The sequence below is a fragment of the Anas platyrhynchos genome, chromosome 2 (genome assembly GCF_047663525.1).
Source record: "Anas platyrhynchos isolate ZD024472 breed Pekin duck chromosome 2, IASCAAS_PekinDuck_T2T, whole genome shotgun sequence".
NCBI classification, from domain to species: domain Eukaryota; kingdom Metazoa; phylum Chordata; class Aves; order Anseriformes; family Anatidae; genus Anas; species Anas platyrhynchos.
This window is the reverse complement of record NC_092588.1, coordinates 3,864,887-3,886,773: the sequence shown is the minus strand read 5'-3', so window position 1 is coordinate 3,886,773 and position 21,887 is coordinate 3,864,887. Positions and strand designations below refer to the sequence as shown.

The following is a 21,887-nucleotide window of genomic DNA, read 5'->3' as shown; positions in this document are numbered from 1 at the left end:
GTTCAGCCCTTCTCCATCTCCACAGCTCCCTCACCCCTCACCCCATTTTCTCACCCTTCTATCTCCCTCACTAAAGAGCTCCCCATCCCCTCCACCCCCTAGCTCCTCACACCCACAGCACCTTCTTCACCCCAAAGCCTCTCCACCTTCCCCTATATCCAGTTGCACACCTTTCTCCCACAATTTCTTTACCTTGATAGCCCCGTTCCCCCAAAACATCCCCATCTGTTCTTCACCTTCATGGTCTCCTACCTCCCTCACCCCAAATCCTCACCCCACAGCTCCCCACCCCTTCACCCCACAGTCCCCTCACCCCAAATCTCCCAACCCTTCCTCACCTTTGCAGTCCAGTATTTACCTCATCCCACCTTCTTCCCCTTCACATCCCCACACATCCCTTACCCCAAATCCCCCCCCAATCCTTCCTCACCTCTGCATCTCCCCTCACAGCCCTACACCTCCATCACCCCAACCCCTCCTGTGGCCATACCCACCTCATCCTAACCTCTCACCTCCATCTTCCCCTCTACAGCCCTAGATGTTCCTCACCCCAAATCCCTCAACCCTCCTGCACCTTAACAGCCCCGTATCTCCCTTATCCCACCTTCCTCCCCTTCACAACCCCACACATCCCTCACCCCAACTCCTCCTCACCCCCTCATCCCTCAAGCCCCACTCCCCCCAAAAACCCCCACTCCCCCCAAAAACCCCCACTCCCCCCAAAAACCCCCACTCCCCCCAAAAACCCCCACTCCCCCCAAAAAACCCCAACGCCCCCCCCCCCCCCAAATCCCCCTTACCTGCCCCCTGCTCTCCCCCCTGCACCCGGGACCAGCTCCGTGAGGCGGGGAGGGTGGGGGGGGAAAGGAGGAGGAGAAGGAGGAGGAAGAGGAGGAGGAGGAGGACGTGGAAGGGCTCAGCTCCCTCACGGCGAACGCGAGCGGGCACCGGCGGCCGCTTTATACCGGGCTCCTCGGAACCCCGCTTCCGCTTCCGCCCCCTCCACGCCCCCCTCCTCGCCACCGGCCTCATGAATATGTAGAAGGAGGCGTAACCTCGTCTTTTTTCCCCCAAAAAATGGTGGTGGGGGGGATGTTGCTAAGGAGACGCGATGGCGGCTCTACGGGGCCGCCCCGTGCCCCCCGCAGGGGCGCTGCCACCTGAGGGAGATGGCGGAGGCGGGGGGGGGGGAGCAGGTGTAGCGGCCATTTTCGCCGTTCTGCCTCCTCAGGCCGGCGAGGAGCCAAAAGGGGGTGGGAGGAGGAGGCCGCCAGGCTCGGCTGTGGCTCCGGGTGTTTTCCTCAGACGAGCCACTTTGCCATGGGGTGGACCCCGGAGGGAGAGTTGTGCCCTGCCACCTGCCATGGCATGGGACCCTCGGTCACCCAAACACAAGCGCTGGGGTCCCTTCCCTGCCTGTACTGCAAGCACAGGTTTCCAGTGTTTTCTATAATCCACATATCCAAAGTTTTCCACACACCAATGTTTTCCACACGCCAAATTCCCAAAGTATTCCACACACCAAGTTCCAAAGTTTTACGCACCAAATTTCCAGAGTTTTCCATGCTCCAGATTTCCAGTTTTCCACACACCACATCTCCAATGTTTTCCACACACCAAATTCCAAAGTTTTACACACCAAATTTCCAGAGTTTTCCACACTCCACATTTCCAGTTTTCTACACACCAAATCTCCAATGTTTTCCACACACCAACTTTCCAGAGTTTTCCACACACCAAATTTCCAAAGTTTTACGTACACCAGACCTCCAGTGTTTACCACACACATCTCCAAAGTTTTTCACACCCCGAATTTCCAGTTTTCCACACACCAAATCTCCAATGTTTTCCACCAAATTTCTAAATTTTTTCACCCTCCAGATCTCCAAAGTTTTACACCCACCAAATTTCCAAAGTTTTACACATTCCAGATTTCCAAAACTTTCCACACGCATCTCCAAAGTTTTCTAAAAACCAAATCTCCAATGTTTTCCACACGCCACATGTCCAAAGTTTTCCTTTATCATGAGGAGAAAACCCCATTACATTGAAGTTCCTGCCACATCGTATGCACCCCGTGCAAACTTGTCCTACAATTTCTTTTATAAACCTATACAGGCATCTATTTTAAAATCTGTATTACTGTCATATAGCCTTAACCGTGCCAATTGCACTGGGCAGGGTAATATTTAATTTTCTTTACTTACATAAACTAGAGATGCGTAAAGCTGCATGTTAGTGGCCTGTAAAAATGCACGTTATATCGCGTAAGTGTAACCGTTTTCTGTTTCTTGCCATTCCATTAAGTATATATTCCAAAACATTTTTTTTTTTCTTGTGAACTTCTTTCTCTGCAGTTCATGAATAAACCACAACGCATACCAGACTTCAGAAAAGAAAAAGGAAAACCACAGAAGGCAAAATGAAAGAACGGCATACAGCTCTGCACTATTAAAAAGCAATATTAATTTCGAGTCGAGCAAAATTACTATGATTACATACCCTAAAGAAACAAAAACCAGAGCTGATCTTTTATTCTAGAACACCACTTTCAATATATCTTTGTTTTTAGGCTAATTCAGGCCAAGGACTAAAAAGCAGGCGTAACCACAATCCTGTACAACTTGCTGAATTAACCATCCCCTGGTGAGGACTCCCAAAGCCTATTCAAAGAAGGGTTGTTGGTTTAATGTACTATTGATGTATATAAAAACTGTAATGACATTGTTACCTTTCTGGAAAAAAAAAATAATCGGCAAAATAGTTGTCTTAATTATGCACGCGGTAAAGATAAAGCTGCCACACCGATAGCAGCTTAGTGTAACACCTCCTCCTGGCAGGAAAACAACATTCATTATATCTTAGCTGAAAGTGTATTAATAAAACATGAGAGCTGGTTCCACAGAAGACACAAGATTTGCCTATATGGATAGCAGTGGAGGAGTTTAATGGCTTGTGGTGAGGGAAAAGACCTGTGTGATTTCAGTGCAAATTACCTGAGGTGCAAACGCAACTGGAAGCACCCAGCAGGAATCAGGACCTGGGTGTGCAGTTAAAACATCCCAAATGTGCTTCTGGTTCCCCATGAATTGTGGCAACGCAGGTTACCTGATGTTTTGACACCTCACTTTAAAATACCTGAGGAAAATACCCTTTTGTTTTTGTCCTTTTCTTGCCTGCCGCTGTGGCAAAGCTCGGTCCTTACCTCCCCCTGACATTTTAGACATGTTCGGGCAGTGTCCAGACGTGTCCAGGCGTGTCCAGATATTTCTCCATCTTATTTCCTCGTGTGATTTTCGCTTGAGAGTTGCTAATTGTCAGCCACTAGCTGAGCCCAGAGCCAGAAAGGGTAATTTTCCATAAAGCGAATCTTTTACTTCAAAAAAATAGGAATTGTTACAAAGAGAGTGAGGGGGTGGGAAGGAAAAAAGAAAAAAAAAGCTGAGGAAGCAGATCCACCTCGTCCCTCTGAGGTTCTTATTCAACTCCAAATATTTAATCCATAATAAATAAACACATCCTCGAGTCTTGGCAGGGGAGAAATTAAGTTTCTCCTCTTGCTGATGCTGAGGGATCTGTGGATGCGCGCTGGGCACGACCATGTCTGTCGGGACACGGAGCTGAGGTCTGATATTTGTGGGGCTGAGAGAAAAGACCCTAAATAATAATTAAGAATGAGTTTTGGGACACATTCCTCTCCCTATCATTTGTTACAGTTTACCTTTAGCGAGTCCCTGCTCAACAGGGTGGCTTTTGTGAATCTTTTTCCTTGAGCTTATTTCTCCCATGGCAATGCGTAGCGGGGCTGAAGCAGTTCAGCCGGAGCCTACCATAGAGAAAACATCCAGAAATGACCTTAAAATCTCCCTCGTGACCCTCACAGTGCTTTGCTTTCCATGTTGTGGGTCGCATAGCTGGCGAACCCCCTCGGGCTCTCCTCTCTCCCAGGATTCTTGCTTCCACTGCTTTGTTTCGCACGCAGGACCCGAGGATTTTCCAGAAAATCCCTGGGCCCTCTGGAGAGCAACATCCTGCCCTCAAAGCCATGCGGCTCCCCACATGATGCCCTCCGTCTTGGCAAGGGGTCCCCTCTGTTTAATGAGCTGCGTTAATTAACCAGCATCGTCAACAAGCTGCCGTGAGTACTCCCCGCTCCGTTTCTCAGGTACTTTTGGCTTCCAAAAGTGTTATGAAAATTGGCCACGCAGCCAAGGCAAACAAACACCACCCCCGATATTATTTTACATGCGTGTCAAAAGAAATAACTTGCCGCAGGCAGAGCGGGCTGGAGGAATTTTACAAGGCTGCGTCTGATCCTCCCTCTCCTCCCCTCCCTCAGACAGTTGAAGAGATGTTTGTGCGATGAAAGGGGTAAGGGAGCAGAGGACAGCTGCTGAGGAATTAATGCAATGTTCGAGCCTTATCATGCGATAATGGGTTTAGCTGACTGCTTGCCAGCCTTCGGAGCTGGTGTGAGTTGCTTTATGCCAAAGGCAGGGATTCCTCGATTGTCCCAACCTCGGGAGGCTGCTCCTAAATCCTTTAAAAACCCCAACTTTTTTTTTTTTTTTAAAAAAAAGGTAATTCATCATCCCTGTCAGACAAAAGCCCACGGGGTTGTTTTAGCTGGCGTTCAGCCTTCACGGCATGTGACACAGGTGGCTCTTCGAGGTGTCTCCTGACTGGCAGCACCCGTGGGTTTAGGAGACCCGAGGCGAGGCTTGAAGCAAAGCCGAGCCCTCCGAAGCCCAGCTGATGTCTCCCGGCCAGGACCACTGGTAAACAGGACGTGAAAAATGAGCCTCAACTTTCACACGTTTGGCTGGTAGCTTATCCCTCGGGTATCTCTCGCAAAGGGTGTTTGATTCATTTCTGATGGGAAAACAGCGCCCTGAGCTTGAAACTGTTGTTTTTCCTTCTTCCCACCCTTCCCCAGCATACGCTGTCATGAAGCTGGAACTTGAAATGGCTGTGTTAATATGGCCCATGTCCCTTGATGCTTTTGTTTTATTTTTCTGCCTAAAAGCATTGAGATATATTTCTAATTTCTGCTTATCAGATAAAAGCCGTCGACTTGTGCCAAGCCAACCAAAGATTTTTTTTTTGGTCTGGACTCAGACAAGTCACAAGAAGGTCTCACGGACAGCAGGATGTATGAGTTTGTGAGGGGGACCCAGACGGGTACTTTTTGAGCTTGAATTTTCAGATCCAAATAGCTTTGGGCGGCTCCTGCGGCTACACAGCACAGCCCAGCTCTTTGCCCTGCCTTGTCCCCAAAAGTTCACCTGTTTGGGGCCAGTTGGCTTGTGTCACCCCAGAGCAGTGTCAGTGGTCCTAAGCAAACATGACAGGGCACTTGTGGGTCTCTGTGCCTAAACCTGGAGCAAGAGCAGGAGCTACACCTCCCTAAACCACCCCCGCATGGAAAATAAATGGCTGATGGGTCAGGTCCCGAGGTACTTTGGCAAAAGACGAGGTCCTACGATGTGTTATTGCTGCTGCTGCTGCTTGTGAGGTCTCCTGGAGGTTGCCTTGAAGAATGAGACTTATTTTCCGGGTTTGCACAGCTAAAATTGGTACTAACAGCTGCAGAATTATCCTGCCTTTTGAATTTATGTGCTCTATAATTATCTGCACAATAAAACTGCGAGGCATTAAACTCCAGTGCAATTTGCACTTGATGGGGAATTTACTTGTCTGGCCTTCAAGAACAGCGGCTGCTGGACGACGTTTGAGAGCTGCAGGACTTGGTCAGTTCGGCCACTTCTTCCCTTGCAAGGGAGAGACCAGAAGCCGTCCTTTTTGGAGTTATTTTCTCTTTCTGTTTCTCTCCTCTTGGGCAATGAGCTGCGATTAGTCAGTATTCCTTCCGAGCTCTCACATTAAACCATGACGAAGATGTTTATGAGGTTTCCATCTCTGCGCTGGGCTGTTTGTGCTTTGGTCTCTCTCTATTTTTGCCAAACTGAAAGGCGGATACGTTTTCATCGCATTAGGTTTGCGAAGAAGAACCAAAAACCTGGAACCAAAGCCTGCAATGAGGCAAAGCCTGAAAAACCAAAGCCTGAGGTTGGTTAAGGCTGAGATGATTTCCAAGTGACCTCATTCACTTTAGCTTTACCCTGGTGAATGCTGGCCAGTATCACTGCCCTTTTACACCAGTGAATACACAAAAAAGACTGGATCAGGGAGCTGTGCTCATTTTCTCCCCATCCAGGCTCCTGCAGTGTGCTGGAGATAGCTCCCAACCGAAGCCTCACCTGAGGGATCTCTCTATTCCCTAGTGCTTTCTCATAACAAAACGACCTTTCAGTGGTTTAACTTATTTATAGGTGATGCCAGTTCGGCGCAGAATAAATGTCATGTTTTATCTGGTCACAACACAGATGCCGAGCCTATATCTCTAGACACTAAACCAGGGCTTTTAGTTAACAGACCGTTTATCCTGACTCACACCTCCTTCTTGTCTTGCAGCCTTTTAGCTCCAGCTGAATTGAAAGCACGCAGGTGTTACTGGGCACGTCTGTTTTGATCGCCGAGGTGGGACCTGAAACCTCTGCAGCCTTCCAGGAGGTCTTGCTTTTGCTCTTTGTTCTGCTAAGGCCTGTTACAACCGCACGGCGTGACTTATCTCATCTCTCCCCTTGCCTAATCGGGGCCGTACCTCACCAGCGTTTGCAATATTCCGGGTCCCAGCATAGGCAGGAGTTGAAATTGTTCAGCCCTGTGTCATGAGGACGGCACGTGGGAAAGCAGCAGTGTTTTCTGTGTTTTTTTGGAGAATCCTGGGGAGCAACTCAAGGAATCCACCTCAGCTAATGACTTCTCTAGCCGTGACTCAGTGCTAGCGGAGGTCTGTGAGCAGTCACAAAAATAGACCGGGTTGTACCCACTACATTCATCTTTTTTTTTTACATTCCCCTGAAAACATGAGTAACGCTCACCTGGGTGATGGAAAAGCGAGCTGGATTGGCACCGGTTGGCAATGGGATGGAAAATTAGTATGTAAAGAACCTGGTGATTAAGATAATAAAAACAATGTTAAGAGTCTTAGGTGAAGCCAAGTTTTATAGCCCTCGAGCTTTTAATTGTGAAATTCTTGGCTCCCAGTTTGTTTCTGAAATAGAAATCTATTTAAATGACTTAAGCAATCCAGGTTTCAAGAATAACCTGGAGCACGCTGTTGTTGTAGTTGTGACTGAGAAACTGCAACGAATCGGGCGCCTATTTTTTATTCTAATTGCTTGAATTTCCAAACTCAGCCAAACAACTGCAGACCCTGAAGTGTTTCACATTAAAGCCATTTTAAACACAGAGGAAAAAAAAAACGAAATGCATTTCCAAAGTCAAGTTGTTTGGAATGGAAACTAAAATCCTCAGCAAAATACTGAGGGTTTATTTTCTATTTTTTTTTTTTTTTTTTAAGGTTCTTTTAATCAAGTCTTCACTAAAAGGTGGGTGGAAAATGTCAAACTCACAAATTCTGTTATTTGCTCAGAAAAATTGTGTTATTATTTTTCCCTTTCCCTAGAACTGACTGTCACCTCAGTCGTGAATTTTCATTTAACATTTTATTTGGGGGAATCCCTCTACCTAAAATACAGCATGGAGACCACACACTGCTGTTCTTGAGCTCTAGCTTCACTTTGCAGTGACGATGATTTAAAATCTATTTGCTCTCCAAAGGGGTTCTTCTCTTCCTCTCCTTTCATCCGCTCGTTGTATATGCCCAGGGTTACTCAGTCTGTCTAGCCAATTTGGTGGGAAACCCCACAAAAAAAAAAAAGGGCAGTGTTCTGCTGGATAAACTGGGCACATTGACTCACGCCACAGTTGCTAAACCTCATTTCAGCCTGCGGAGGCTGGCAGATAATGGTCAGAGCCTTTCACATAGTGTTTTCTCGCCTGGGGTAAGTCACACTCCCGTCCTCGCTTTTGACCCCTACAAAGCCAGCTGCATTTCCCAGTTCCCAAATCCCAGATAGGATTTGGGCAATCCTATCAGTTCAGCAGCTTGTCCCTTGGTTTGTAAAAGGAGTCTGGCAGCTAAATTCCTAAAGTACCTCAAAAACCCAGGACTGCACTGGTAGGACCAAAAGTTTTGTCCCCTTGATTTTTTTCTTCTATAATAAAATTGAGAGGAGAGAAATTCCTAGCGATGAGAGCAATGGGGGTATTTTAACGAGCTCCCTGGGGAAGCACTGTTGCTGTGCAGAGCTTTGAGAACAGACCAGCAGAAATGGTTTTGAGGAGTTTCGATTTTATCCCATCAAGTAATCAGCTTTATTTCTGCAAAAATGGCACCCCCAATCTCAATCAGACAACAACTGGCCTGAATGGGTTGCTCTGAATTTGATCAAGCCATTTTCTTCCAGCTGGCAGAAGTTTCATATATTTTCCTCTCTCTCTCCCTTTCTCCTGTTAGTGGTTTTGGTCAGGCCAGAAGCGAATGATACAGAATCTGCCAGAAAAAAATGTTTCCACAATTGATATTTTCACAAATGCCTCTCAGAACCTGCCGGTCAGCACCCTTGGAGACACAAATCCGCTCTTAAACTCTACAACAGGTACGGAGCAGACACCAGCTCTCATCATCTATCTATCCGCCAAAAACCAAAGACCTGCTGGACTCTTCCTCTTCTGAGAGGGGCACACGTGTTTTGTAGGGGATATCAGCTTTCTGTCATCCCCTCTGGTTTCTTTTAAAGTTTTATTTCCCAGAAATGAGCGATGCTGCTGTACTGCTTCCCTTTCGCTCCCTTCCTCCCAGCCTGCCCTGCTTGCTGCTAGCCAAGAGCTCCCCTAAACCACTTCTTCTTCCAGGCCTGCGTCTTGTTGTTGACTGCAAAACTCAAGCAGAAGCTTTCCTGGGGTTTAAGCAGCTAGAAGGTCTCTCCACCACGTGGATGTGCTCATAGCAAATTCCACAAAATCTTGGAGATGGGCGACGCGTTCACACACCTGAAGCTGTGTTTGGCCCAGCCCTCTGAGCTCTGGGTGAATTCTGCACTTGAAGCCATCCCCAAGAAACCTTTCAGCTGTTCCCACCTCTGCTTTCAATGCCTACGTAACAAAAAAAAAATCGGAGCTGGTGGTAGCAGACCTCTGCCGACGGTGCTGTTAACGCCTGGAAGAAAGCAGAGCTACGCAGGTGATCCGTGACCACTTCCAGCTCATTTGCTTGAACCTCACAAAAACTTCCAAAAGGACTTCAGGCGTTGCTGGGATGGATATCCTGGCCCCCATCCCACTGGTGGTTTGCGTCATTCACCCTTTTACAAATGAAAAACGCTGCTCAGCTGCAGAGATTCCCATTCTTTTCAGAACACCCTCTGACAGTTTCTGCCCGTTGCAGTCATCGCCTTTACTTTCTCCCTAATGACCTGCGAGTATCTCTTGTCTCATGGAATTGAGTGTTGTTTGCTTGTTCACAGTTTCCTTTCCTTCCGTTTTCCACCAAAGAAAGTTTGCTTAAGTGCTTTTTTTTTTTTTTTTTTTTTTTTTTTTTTTTTTTTGTGAGCTCTTTCAAGATCCCCAGAAGGATGATACAGGAAACAGTGAGTTTCCTTTCTATACAAACTTCTAGGGTGTTCCCATAATAGCCTGAGATTTATCTGCCCTCCACAGCCTGCGATTGGACCAAAAAATTAATGAACTGTCAAGGGATCAGGCAAAACACAATTAACATATCAGAGAGAGGAGAGCGTGCAATAAAAAAGAATCCTCCACTTACACAGCACCTTTCATCCCAAGGCATGACACTCACGTTGCCAAACACTTCCCTTTCTCTCCTTGTGTTTCCAATTACTTTACAAGTTGGCCACGCTTTAACCATTGAGCCTGAAATTTTCCATAATTGCTCTCTGCCTCAAGTTGATTTAATTTATTTTATTTTATTTTTTTTTAATTTTGGAGAGGAGCGAAGGGGGAAAATTTACGCACACAAACCAAACCAAACGAAAAAAAAAAAAGAAAAACAACCCTCCCTGAAAGGCGGGGTTATTTTTCACTGGGATTAAAAGCTAAAGCAGCAGTTTTATGAATGTTTAAGCTTTCTGCCTCTTTATTTTGAAGGGCACTTTTGCGCCGCAGGAGGCTGGAACAGAAAGGAGACGCTTGGCACAGAAGCCGCGCCGGGGATCAGAGCCTGTCGCCGTCTCCGTGAAAATGCATCTGGACTCGTCCAAATCCCAAACCACAGACCAAACTCTATTTACATCTATCGGAGGCGTTGCCTACACCTATTTTATTTATTTTTTTTTTTCTGCCTGCTTGCTGCAGCGCACGTAGCCCCCCAACAGCAGCCCCCCGGGAGCAGAACATCTGGGCAGGAGCGAGCTTCTCGTCTTTCACCATTTCACCCGGGGTGACCTGGCGCCGTGGGTGAGAGCTGGGAGGATTGTGGCACTGCGAGGGAGGGCAGGGCACGCGTTGAAAGCCGACAAGGTAGAAGAGTGAGTCATGAAGAGGCAAAGACCAAACGCTAAAGAAACAATTACTTACATATTTAAACAAGGAAAAAAAAAAAAGAAAAAATCGCTTCTGGAAGGCACATTCGCCTGATGGCTGACACTCCGTAGGAAAGCGCTGTGTTATTCCACAAGTCTCCCATGAGGTGAAGAAACCTTGCCAGCGAGAATTGCAACGGGGTTGGATAATTGCTTAACTCCGTGCAGGCTGAGAGCAGAGCGAGAACCTTTGCTGTCCCTGTCCCACTTCCTCATTTTTGGGGGGCTGCGCAGCGCTTGGGACACTGTGGCTTGCATTGGCCAGAGCAATCAGGGCAGCAGGCAGGAAAAAAAATTAAAAAAAAAGCTTCTTAGCAACAGCTTCCCAGCATCTGCTATTTCCAAGCCCATTCATAAAAGCAGTTAGCTGAGGCTGGCCGCTCAGTGGACTCGTTTCTGTGAGGAGAGGGAAGCTCTTGACTCGCTCGGTGCCCGCAGATTGCCTCCACTCGTCGAGCAATAAAGCAAATGGCTTGCAGCCACTTCAGGCTCCAGCGCTCCCGTTGGTATTCTCCGGTTACGGAGATCAAGGGATGCAGAGAGGATGCTGATAACAGCTTTGCCTTCCCTCTCAGAGGGTTTTTCTCTGGCTGCAGAGACTGAGTTTGGGGAGCAGATGCTCTGGTGGCACGGCTTGGGTGCTTTGGCAGCACACCGATGCTCCTGCATCGCAGGTGTTGCATCAGGCAGGGTTTTGGTGCCTTTATTTCATCCATAACTCACAGCTACCCCAAAATCAGGTGCTCAGTCTGCTGCAGCCAGGAACGGCAGGTCCATATGCACAACTGCGTGGCCACAGGCAGGAGCTCTTACCCAAAATTGTTTGGGTAACGTCACTTAGTGCTGCAACAGCTTCTATTAATTTTCCAAAACAGTTTGGGTGTGATTCACCTTTTTTAAAATCAAGAAACTACATTTTTCTTTCCAAAATCATGTCTTTCACCGAGAAAAGTCTGTCTTTACTGACAGCACGCTGCATTTTATTCAAGGAAAATAATATCCCATGCAACCTTTCCTTAAAATAGTCTGGGAGGAAAAGTGAAGAGGTTCTGCTGCAAAACCTCCCACTGCAGAGCAGGAACCCGAGGAAGACAGCTGATGTACGTGGGAAGTGGGTTTGGAAACAGGAGCGGGCTGGAGCTCTGACACGTTTGGCTCGCAGGAGGGAAGGTTGAAAGGGATTTGATCCGTCCCCAGGACAACCTGCGGCAGCAGCAGGTGCCAGAATTTAGCAGGCTGCCTAAATTATCGGACCGAGAGCTGCATGAGTCATTTTCTGGAGGCAGAAACACGAGATGTTCCTGCTGGAAATGAGGATCAGGGGTTAATTAGCTACAGGGAGGGAGCCACCCCAGGAATTCCTACGTGACAGCTTGGGGGAGTTGACAATGGGGATTTTAGGTGTCCAAGGAAGCTGCTCACTGTGCTGTTGTGGAGATACATCCAATTTTGCTGCTTGCAGAGGGATGCTGAGGCTCCTGCCCCAAATATCACAGAATCCCAGGTGCAGAGGAGGCACAGAGGCTTTGAGGGGCTGAGCGAAGGAGTTTTGATGAAGTTTTTAACTTCCTAAAGGAGCAGAGAGGCGCATGATGCTGCCTCTCTGCAGACGGTACCGGCTCCTTTAGCAGCTCTCTGCGTCTGCTTGGTGATGAGCCCAGCTGAACGAAGACAATTTGGAGGCAAAAAAAATTGAAAATATCTCGGTCCAAAGCTGGAGTCGATTCCTTTTGAACATGGAGAGCCTGAGCTTGGTGTATATCGAGCCCTGTCCCTGGGCAGTTTAATCTCAGCAGCCAGAAACCCCTATGGATTTGTGCTTCCATATGGAACTGTTTGATAACCACGTTGCCATGGCTACGTTTGAGCCTTGCAAGAAATGTGTAATTTCACACATTTACATCAAAAGGGACTCCAGGACATGCAGCTCTGTGCAGTGGAGCGAGCTGGTCTCTCTCCATAAACACTTCCCGTTTTTAACACCACGTTATTGTACTCATTGGGGTTTTTTGGGGGGTGTGAGGACTATGGGGCAGGTGTGACAGCCTGGAGGTGATATTCCTGAGTGCCCTGAGGTCTTGTCTACACTAAGGCTTCCCCAGCGCTGGAGAACACCGTGCTGAGACCCTGAGACCCTGCTGGGGTTTCAAATGCCCATTTTCCCCTCAGGTGCCTTCTCCAAAGTTCAATCCTCAGCTTCCTCTGCCTGATGGCTCCTTGTCCCACAGACAGCCCCCCCTATCCCACAGGCAGCCTCTCCTATCCCACAAGCAGCTCCTGTCATGGTTTTCACCTTCCTTCTCTGCCTCCATCCAGAAAACCGAGCACACAAGGTTTATTTAGCGAGGGGTAGGCAGCAGGATAGCAGAGAAAAGGCTGCACCCATGGGAGGTGGATGGCAGAGATGCACCCACCAAGCATCAGATCTCAAGAGGATTTTGCTTCCAGACTCCAACACAGTTTTTCCTGACCTGATTTAAACAGATTTTTCAGGAACTCAAAACTTTGACAGTTCTGCCTTCCCTTTTTTTTTTTTTTTTTTTAATTATTTATTTTTTTTTTTTTATTTCCCCTGTAGCAATGATGGCAGCTGAAGGGTTGTCAGCACCAAGGCACCGCTGCAGCTGGGCTCCTCCTCGCTTAGAAGCAGCAAGGTGCTGGAAAGCCTCTAGGACGAACAGAATTGGGCAAAACAAGCATTTCAGCTCGCTCTTAGGGATTGCTGTTGGGTTGAGAGGAAATCAGACCCGAGACAAGTGCCTGAAATTGCAAATTTCTGTGTGACGAACTGGACGAGTAAAATATCTTGTATATTAAAATGCATATGCATAAAAGCATAAGGTTTATTTATTTGTTTCCAGTTGTTTATACAACTGGAAAAGTTAAGCAAGCCTAATTATTGAGGTTATTGGTTTTAATGAGTCATCACCTTGCTGTTATTATTCCTGGTTTCTGTTGCCATAGGACAAGAAGCTGCAGCTGGGCTAAGCGGTGCTGCGCAATGACTCCTGGTGTTTGCCGTTCCAGGATTGAGACATAGGGGAACGGATGGGCTCAGGCAAAGGGGATCACGGGGCAATAACGTAATCTGTGTCAGCGTGGTGGGTGCGGATGTTAGGGAGCAAAGGCAGGCTTCTGCCAGGAGCTGGAAGGGCTATTTGGGGTTATTTGTGGAAGACAAAAAGGAGAAGTTAGGAGAAACGTCTATTTTAGGGTAGAAAAGTTCAGTTGGAAGGGACTTACAAAGATCAAGTCCAACTCTCTGGCCACTTTAGGGCTAACCAGGAGTTAAAGGACATTATTGGGGGAATTGTCCAAATGCTTCTTAACACTGAAGCCATGGGGCATCAACCACCTCATAGGAAGGACCCTGGATGGGTAAGAGCGAAGCACTATCAGGTCCCGTGGAAGGTATTTCAGTAACAGAGGAAGGAGGAGATACAGAAGAGATTTACTTGTGTGGCTGGAGAAGCTGGGCTGGAGAATATTCACAAGGTTTAAAACCAGCCGAAATGCACGGACCGTGGAAAGAGAGGTGGGAAGTGGAGCTGGCATCCAGGAGCTGCATTGGCGTGGCAGATAACACATCGTATTGTTCACTGTGTTATGAGAAAATTTAGGGAGAAGGCTTAGGAGGAAGGGGATATCCAAGGCTGTTTTAGCCAGGCTGACCTCTAAATATTAATTAGGCACCCATGGGAAGATGTAGGAGAGGCTAAGATGGTATGGAGGGCAGAAGGAATCAGAAGGTTTGGTCAGGAATAGAAAGATGCTCTTAGCAGCAGGGAGAGGTGGCTGAGTTTGCTCGTGTGGATGAGTGATCCCTGGGAAGAGACTCAAACACACAGGCCTGTGCGACCCCATCAGAAGCTAGAGGGGGGAATAAAGGAAACATGAAAGAGAAATAAAGAGGGAGGAGGAGAACAGGGCAGAGTGAGTCACAGAAGCTGTGGGAAGACAAAATTTCAGCAGCTAAGCAGGCCTGAATCCACGATGATTGCTCTGAACGGGCCTTTCCTTACGGAGAACCAAGCAGCAGGAGGACCTGGGGTCTCACCAGCTGACGGTGTGTTTGTGTGTGTCACTGTGTGTGCTAGCTCTGGCCACCCCCCCAGCCTGCAGGACCATGCTAACCCACAGTGTTTCATTGCCTGGTTTCCATTGATCGGTTGTGTAGAAGCAACACAAGCCAAGTTCCCGCTCTCTCGGCTGGTGCAGAGGGCGCTGGGTTTGCTGCAGCAAGTTGATCTTTTGCAGCTGACCCTGCATTTTCATCTCTCTCTCCAGGATTGTAAAGAAAAATCTTTTTTTTTTTTTTTTGAGACAGACAGCTGGCCTCAAAAATGAAAGTCAGGGTCTGCTAGAAAAATGGGATCTTGCACTCATTTTCTTTCCCTCTCAAAGTTGCATCTACTGAAAATGCCATGAAAATGAGCACACCAAAGGCAGGCACGGCCATGAGCTGCCCTGTGAATGTGAAAGCCGTCATCGAGCCGTTGTTTCCTCCAGCACAGTCCCTCCTGTCAGCCCAGCAAGAAGCATGGCCAAGTCTCCCTTGTCGCGCTCTGCCAACCCCTGCGCCTCAGTGTCTAAAGCCTGGGAGCCGAGGGAAACCTCAGAGCAAAGGATAAAGCTTGCCTCTCCTTTTCACAGCTGCCAAAATGCTGCCTTTCCTGCTCATTTATCCAGTTCCAAACACTTCCCAAAGCTTGAATGCTGGACTCCACCAAGGCATGGCGAGAGACAACTATGGACTTGGCCGCGGATGACCTTCGCTTCATTCCCTTTTGCATCTATGCCTCCTAGGAATTAACTATCCCAGCCAAAAGCAGTACAAGGACCAAGGAGAAGGAAGGAGACGGTGAGCTGCGGCTCAATCCTGTCCTTGGATGTCTCCTCAGCCGGCCAGGAATGAGCTTTGTGCCCAAATGAACCCAAGAGGCACCGTGGCCGGGTGCCCCGTGCGTGAGGCACCTCACATCCAAGCAGGACGTGGTGGCCTCTTCCCAAAGAGCCACAACACGCTCCGGCCATGCTCCAGGGACCCTGGGGACAGCGGCAGGGCTGCTGCCAAGGCGCCGAGCTCCCCTCGGGATGACTGGAGGATGACAAAAACTACGGGCTGTGAATGCCGTCTGGAGCGGATGACCTGGATGTGTCTGCCCGGCCTTCTCACAAAGAGCCAACGTGGCCCTGGGCTTCCTCAGCCTTTGTGCCGCTGAGTCCCGGCACAACGTGTGGAGATCCACAGCTCCTGCTTGCCTGAAAAGGAGCCCAATGTTCTCCTCAGGCCCATGAACCCGCCCGCACCATGGACGTGGCAAAATGGCTGCCAAGGCCCTCAGCGCCGCCATGGCTGCCAAAGCTTCCCGAGGGCAGGCGGCTCTGCAGCTCAAAGCCACTTTCTGAAGGGGAAAAGTCAGAGATTTGGGATGTTTACGTGAGAAATGAGGAGAATATTACTGGTTCATGATGGTTCTTCGCTCCTCACGCCACTTAGATTTCAGACTAAGTGCCCCCCCTGTGCAGCACTGCAGCACTGCTCATTTTTTTTTTTTTTTTTAAGATTGCCAAATCAAATTTAACCTGTATTCTTCTTTGTGTGTTTATAGTTCTTTTCTCTGTGCTTGTCTGTAAGGTAATTGTGATCTGAAACTCCCCCTCCTCCCCACTGAAGCACACCGAATCCTCTGTCAGGATCCTCTGCATCCTCTACATGGCCCCCGGCCCACAAACTAGCTCAGCCTCTTCTCCAAACTGGTATTTATTATCTCTATGTTCATTAACCTCTTCTCCAAACAGGTATTTATTAGCTCCATGTTCATTAACCTCTTCTCCTAACAGGTATTCATTAACTCCATGTTCATTAACACAGGACTCAAATGCAGGAGTCTCCGGCCAACAATGCGGTTTTGATCCCAGCCAGAAGCTTCTCCTGTGCCTAATGATTACCTAATCATGTCAAATACCCCAAAATAGATCTAAAAGAACAGATAAAGGATGTGTAACAAGCTGCTCAGTCTGCTCCAGCATCACATGGGGACAGGGATCAGTTCGCCTTTGCATCACTACAGGGTTTACTTCTCTCCCTCATAAAACTGCACCATGAAGCAGAGATTTCCCTAGGCATTTCTGTGGTGTGTTACGTTAGAAATAAAAAGAAAATATACAATTTCTGTTCATTTTTTTTGTTTGTTTGGGGCTCCAAATTTATTTATTTGTTTATTTGGGAAATGTTAAAGGCCAAAAATTCATCACGGCCGAGCAAACTGAAGATCAAATTTGGATAAGAGAACTGGGGAAAGCAAATTTTGTATATCTCATGCCTTTTGATTTGGGGGAGGGTTGGGGTTTTACAATTAATGGACTTTTCAAAATGATCTAATTTGGTCAATAAAGAACTAGAATACTGGTTTTGTTTGTTTGTTTTTACTGAGTGAGACAACATGGGAAATTTTCACTAGATTCTCTTGAACAAATACAATTTTTTCTCCTGGTTTTCAAATCAGGTCAATGTGCAGGGTACCAGGAGGTAGACAGGCAGGGCAGACAGTGCTTCTTTGGCCTCTCTCTGCCTCCTGCTTGCAGAAATGAGGGACCTGATGGGATTTCAAGCTTGGATCAATGAGAAGTGTCTGCCAAGGAGCAGAGCAGCTCCCCTAGAAATAACCCTGCAGCTCTCCCATGTGGGATGGGAGAGTCTGACCATTTCATTCCCTTAGGAATAAATATTGCATGTCCATCACTCATAGCTAATCATGAAGTGCGGTGATCCATCATACATGATTTGATAGATAATTGGGATCCTATATTTGGGGTCAACCCAGCCGGGGCAAACTATCCTCTTCTACCCATTAAGGCATATGTCCTGGCTCGTCTTTGCATCCTGTGGGCAAGTGGAAGCTGTGTGGCCCAGTTCATGTGGCCAAAGTTGATAAATGAGGTCAAATAAGGCCTTAAAAACTCCCCTTTTTCACAGTAGCTCAAACTCAGAGTAAGCACAGGCTACACTGGGACAATTGAGGAGTATGTGGGACTTGGGTTATACCCACAACCCTAAATACATTGTTCTTGTTCACCCCGTAGCTCTTTGACAACCAAGAATTTAGCTAATTAAGCAAAATATCCCAGACACTAATAGCCAATGCTGGTGTTGAAGGAGTCTGAGTATCAATAAGGTTTCTGCAGTGAATGTGAACCTGGAAGAGTCAACGTGCCCGTCCCACGAGGGCTGTTCCCGTGACGAGAAGAGGAAGGATGATACCTTAATAGACCCGCGTGTACGTGCCAAAATGAAAGCCCGAGGCTTTTGTGGAAAGCTGTGATCTTGTCTCGGCTTGCCTTGATGGGCAACCTCATCTAGGTGGCCCTGCTTGAGCAGGGAGGGGTTGGAGCAGGTGGGCCCAGAGGTCCCTTCCCACCTCAACCGCTCTGGGATCTTGTGACTTCAGCAGGACTCCACACATCAAGTAGGGGCAGGGAAACCTGGCTGGATTTCGGTCCCCGAGCGCCCTGAGGACACATCGCTCAGGGTGTCTCAGCCAGGACGGAGACACCAGGTGATGCGTGAGAGCCCTCCCAGCCCTTACACAATGAGAAAAGAAAACAACCTGGCACGAGGTGGTAACTGCTGCCATGTGGCGTTCAAGGAAAACCTCTTTGCGTGGGATGTACTGGAAAAATTGCTCAAGAATGGGGCATTCTCATAAAGAAAAACATGATCTGGCTGCTGTTCAGGTCAGTGTTTTCGTGCATGCATGCAGCTGCTAGCAAGGTGTTTGTTATGTGTGTGTGTGTTCAAATTCCTATTGCTTTGGGATGCTGGAAATGTTTGTCCCTTGGGGGGCTGGACCCATCTCAGAGCAGCTTGTGGATGACTTCAGGGCAGGCAGAGGCACTCTGTGGGTATCAATCCAGGAAAGCTGCTCATCCAGGAGGAGTTTGTGGTGCTTGGTCACTTTCGGCACCCGCTGTGGGAAGGTGGGTGGATGGCAGGGCTAAAACGTGACGCCCAGTTCCACGGCAGGATATGTGTGGGTTGCCAAGCCCTGCCAAGCAAAGCCGTGGCTGTTCTTCAGAGGTGGATGAAGATTTTCCTGGTCATCCAGCTCATGAATGACAGAGTCCCAGAGTGGTTGGGGTGGAAGGGACCTTGGTGGCCATCTACTCCAGCCCCTGCTCCAGCAGGGCCACCTCCAGCAGGGTGCCCAGGACAACATCCTGGTGGCTTTTGAAGGTCTCCAAGGAGAAGACCCCACAACCTCTCTGAGTGAAGACACCAGGAAGGTGTCCTGCAAGTTAGAGAGCTGCAGCCCTTCCCTCGTGTGCCAATCTTGCCGTCCTTCCTCCCTCCCTGCAGCCTTTCTGACAACGACAGCGTTGTTCTGAGCTCAGCTCCTGTAATCTTCAGGAGGAGAAACGTCGGGGCCATCACTACCAGCGCACGCGGCACTCAACCCCTATGGTTTCACAGGGCGAGGTTTAACGGGGACATTTTAAGACGCCTGCTCAGCACAGAGGACCCTTTGTCCTCAGCTGTGTTAAATAAAAAAATACAGACCGTAAATTTAGTGCGAAAACAAACGATGTAGTGAAAGGCAATGAAGTAGCAATCCAGGACGTTTCCCTAACTTTCATCCCCAAAACAGGGAACAGAGACGTGAACCAGGGAAGGCAGGGAGGAGGTGGGACCTGTGCCCAGAGCACGTAATGACCACACAGCATCGATCCCTCCATCAGGGGAATCAATCCTAATCCATCAGGAGCAGCAACGGGCCCCCGACACCAGCTTTTCAGAAACAAGCTCTGGTTAGAGCTACAAAATTCCTGCTTACAAGGCTGTAAGCACCAGAAATAACCATCACGTTAAACCCCGGCAGCTTTCTCCTGCTAAAAGCACGGCCCTGCATCGCACCCAGCATCACAGCCACAGCAAAACCATCGTGTTCGAGCGGCTGCAGAGTCAGCTGGGGGGGGACGGGGAGCATTTCTCACCTCCTCCCCCAAAAGTGCAGACAGGCACCCACGCACAAGAAGCTCCCCAGCCCCTGAGCTTTTTCCTCCAGCAGCAGTTTTGCTTGCACAAGCAGCGTTTCTGCAAAGGCCTGGCATCCAGCCGCCGGTCCAAAGAGCTGCTCTCAGTTGTGCCCATCCCCGTGGTGTCTGGGCTTTGCAAAACGGGCCTTATCTTAAAAAAAAAAACATATTTATTTATTTATTTATTTTTTTCCCCTAGGATGAGCTCAAACCGATCTGTGCTCCCCTGTCTCGAGATGATTGTGCCCGCTCTGGTAATTCTGCATCTTTAACCGGCCTCCCAGGCTGCAGCATTTAACCGCCAGCAAACATCCTCACCCCCAATTAACCCCCCTGCACCAAGAGCTGCAGCGGCAGCCACGGCATTGCTCTTCTCCTTCCCAGTCCTTTACCGAGGGGACGTTTCCTGCGGCAGCTGGCTCTGCAACAGCCTTTATTTTTAGGCTGGGAGTCGCTGCGCTATCTTTGCTCTCCGATGCCACCTTTAAGCTCCCGCGCTGCTTTCAGCAGCACCCGGCGGATGCAGCGAGCCCACGGCGTGCCCTTTTTCCCCCTCGGTCACCCGGCCGAGAGCTGCATCCCCCCCTTGGAGCCACGCATGCAAACTTCCACCGGGGCACTCACATGGGCTGCAGCGCGGATCCCTTTGGACGGCTTAGCTGCAGATCATTTTGAACCCCGGAGCTGCCCGCATGCATCCAGAAGCCGACATGTCAACGCCACAGTGGTGTCGGGAGGAGATGCACCGAACGAAGCAGACCCGAAAAAGCAGCCCACGCGTCCCTGTAAATGCTTCCCTGCTGCACGGGCAGGCAGCCGGTGCCTTCTGCTGCTGCTCCTGGCTTTCTGAAGCCCTGCTGGATTCAGCGCCGCTAGCTAGTGGTTCTGTGTTGACGTTTAAAATAGCATCAGGAGCGGTCCCCGTTGATTTCTCTGCCTGCACGCAGCACGTTTAAAGCATTTTCTTGCTCCCTGGGAGGTGGTGGGGGGGAAGCCTGCAGACGTTTTCTCACCCAGCTAGCGGCAAATCCCGACCCCAGCTAATCTGAAAGCAGAGGATGCTGGCGGTGCGTGGAGCTGCTGTGCTGCCTTACCCTTCATCTCTCTGCAGAAGGCCAGGTGAAGAAGCCGAGCTCTCGCTCCAGCAGGAAACCACGAGGAGCCCGGCAGCAGCCACTGCAGAGCCTGCTCGCAAGTTCGCTCCCTCTCTCACAGCCCGTGCAGCTTGCCAGGTAGAGCCTGGCTGAGCACACGCCGTGCTCTTCCCCGGCTGAATGAGATCAGCGCATATTCAGGAAAGAGAAAAAAATCAAAAAAGAAATAAAAAAATAAAGAATCCTCCTAATGTATGCGATGGTTTATGACCTAGAGGTAAAGCATTAGTCTACAAGTTCCTCTGCTTTAGGACCCTGGATTTTCTGGGGTGGATTTCATGGTGAGGGTGGAAGTTTCCCTATTAAAAAAAACATGGGAAGGGTGTCCCTTGTCCCTTACAAGCAGCGGAGATGCTTTTACAACCTGCACGCTGATGGTTTTGGCTCAAGCCCCTTCCTTGCTGTTATGGGTACCACAGGGCTGGAGCAGGGGCTGAACCTTTTGGTGTCAGGAAGTCAAATGGGGCCGCCGACAGCTGGGGTGGCCGTCCTTGTGCTGGGGGATCCTGTACTTATCAGGAGGACCAAGGCAGGCCTTAGCTGATGGTTGGGAACCTGCAGGGGATTTTCTTTTATCCTCACCTGGGTGAAAAGCAGGTGCATTGGGGAAAAAAGGTAAATGATTCACTCAGGATCAGGCCCTGAGTCTTGTGGGGTTGGGAACCAGGCAGAGCCAGCGGGACCCTGCAGGCACCTGGCTGCTTGTGGGGTGCCCACAGCTTGGTGAACCTGAACCCTGTCCCCCCGAGAGGATAGAAAATGTGGGAGAAAAGCCCAGTGAAGGTCAGGCTTTGAAAGAAACCTGGGCTAGAGACAAGGTCTTATGGACCCTGTGACCCTTTGAGGTCCCAATGGGGACAAAAAGGTGGCTGTGCCTTCAACCCAAGAGGCACGCAAGACTACACCTAACCTACCTCAGCTAGGCGCTCGGCTTAATTAGTCGACCCACGTTAAGTGCTGCGAAGATTTCAGGCCCTGCTTAATCGTTAGGGAATTCAATCAGCGTGGGCTGCTTGAGGCGGAGCGGGTGACTCAGCTGGGCTCTGGCAAGTGTGGGGTGTGGAAGGAGGGAAGGAGGGAGGGAGAGCTCTTTCCAAGGCTGGGTGACAGCACCAACAGCACCCTGGCTGGTGTCAGGAGTAATGGAACCAGTAGGAATAGGGAGGTGATCGTCCCCCTGTGCTCTGCT

The 21,887-nt window shown here is 49.1% G+C and overlaps 1 protein-coding gene across 4 annotated transcripts in view; it reads right to left on the bottom strand.

Annotated features, from left to right (window-relative positions):
- SLC45A4 (solute carrier family 45 member 4) overlaps positions 1-20,808 on the bottom strand; it is a 70,175-nt gene extending 49,367 nt beyond the window's left edge. The window contains exon 1 of one of the 4 annotated variants that reach the window (XM_027452752.3): positions 20,169-20,808. The gene's annotated coding sequence lies outside the window, so the exon portion shown is untranslated. Of the gene's footprint in view, positions 1-800; positions 1,077-20,168 lie in introns of those variants that run through there. The other 3 variants (XM_027452755.3, XM_027452756.3, XM_027452751.3) reach the window with 3 other exon arrangements.
- Positions 20,809-21,887: the final 1,079 nt, after the last annotated feature.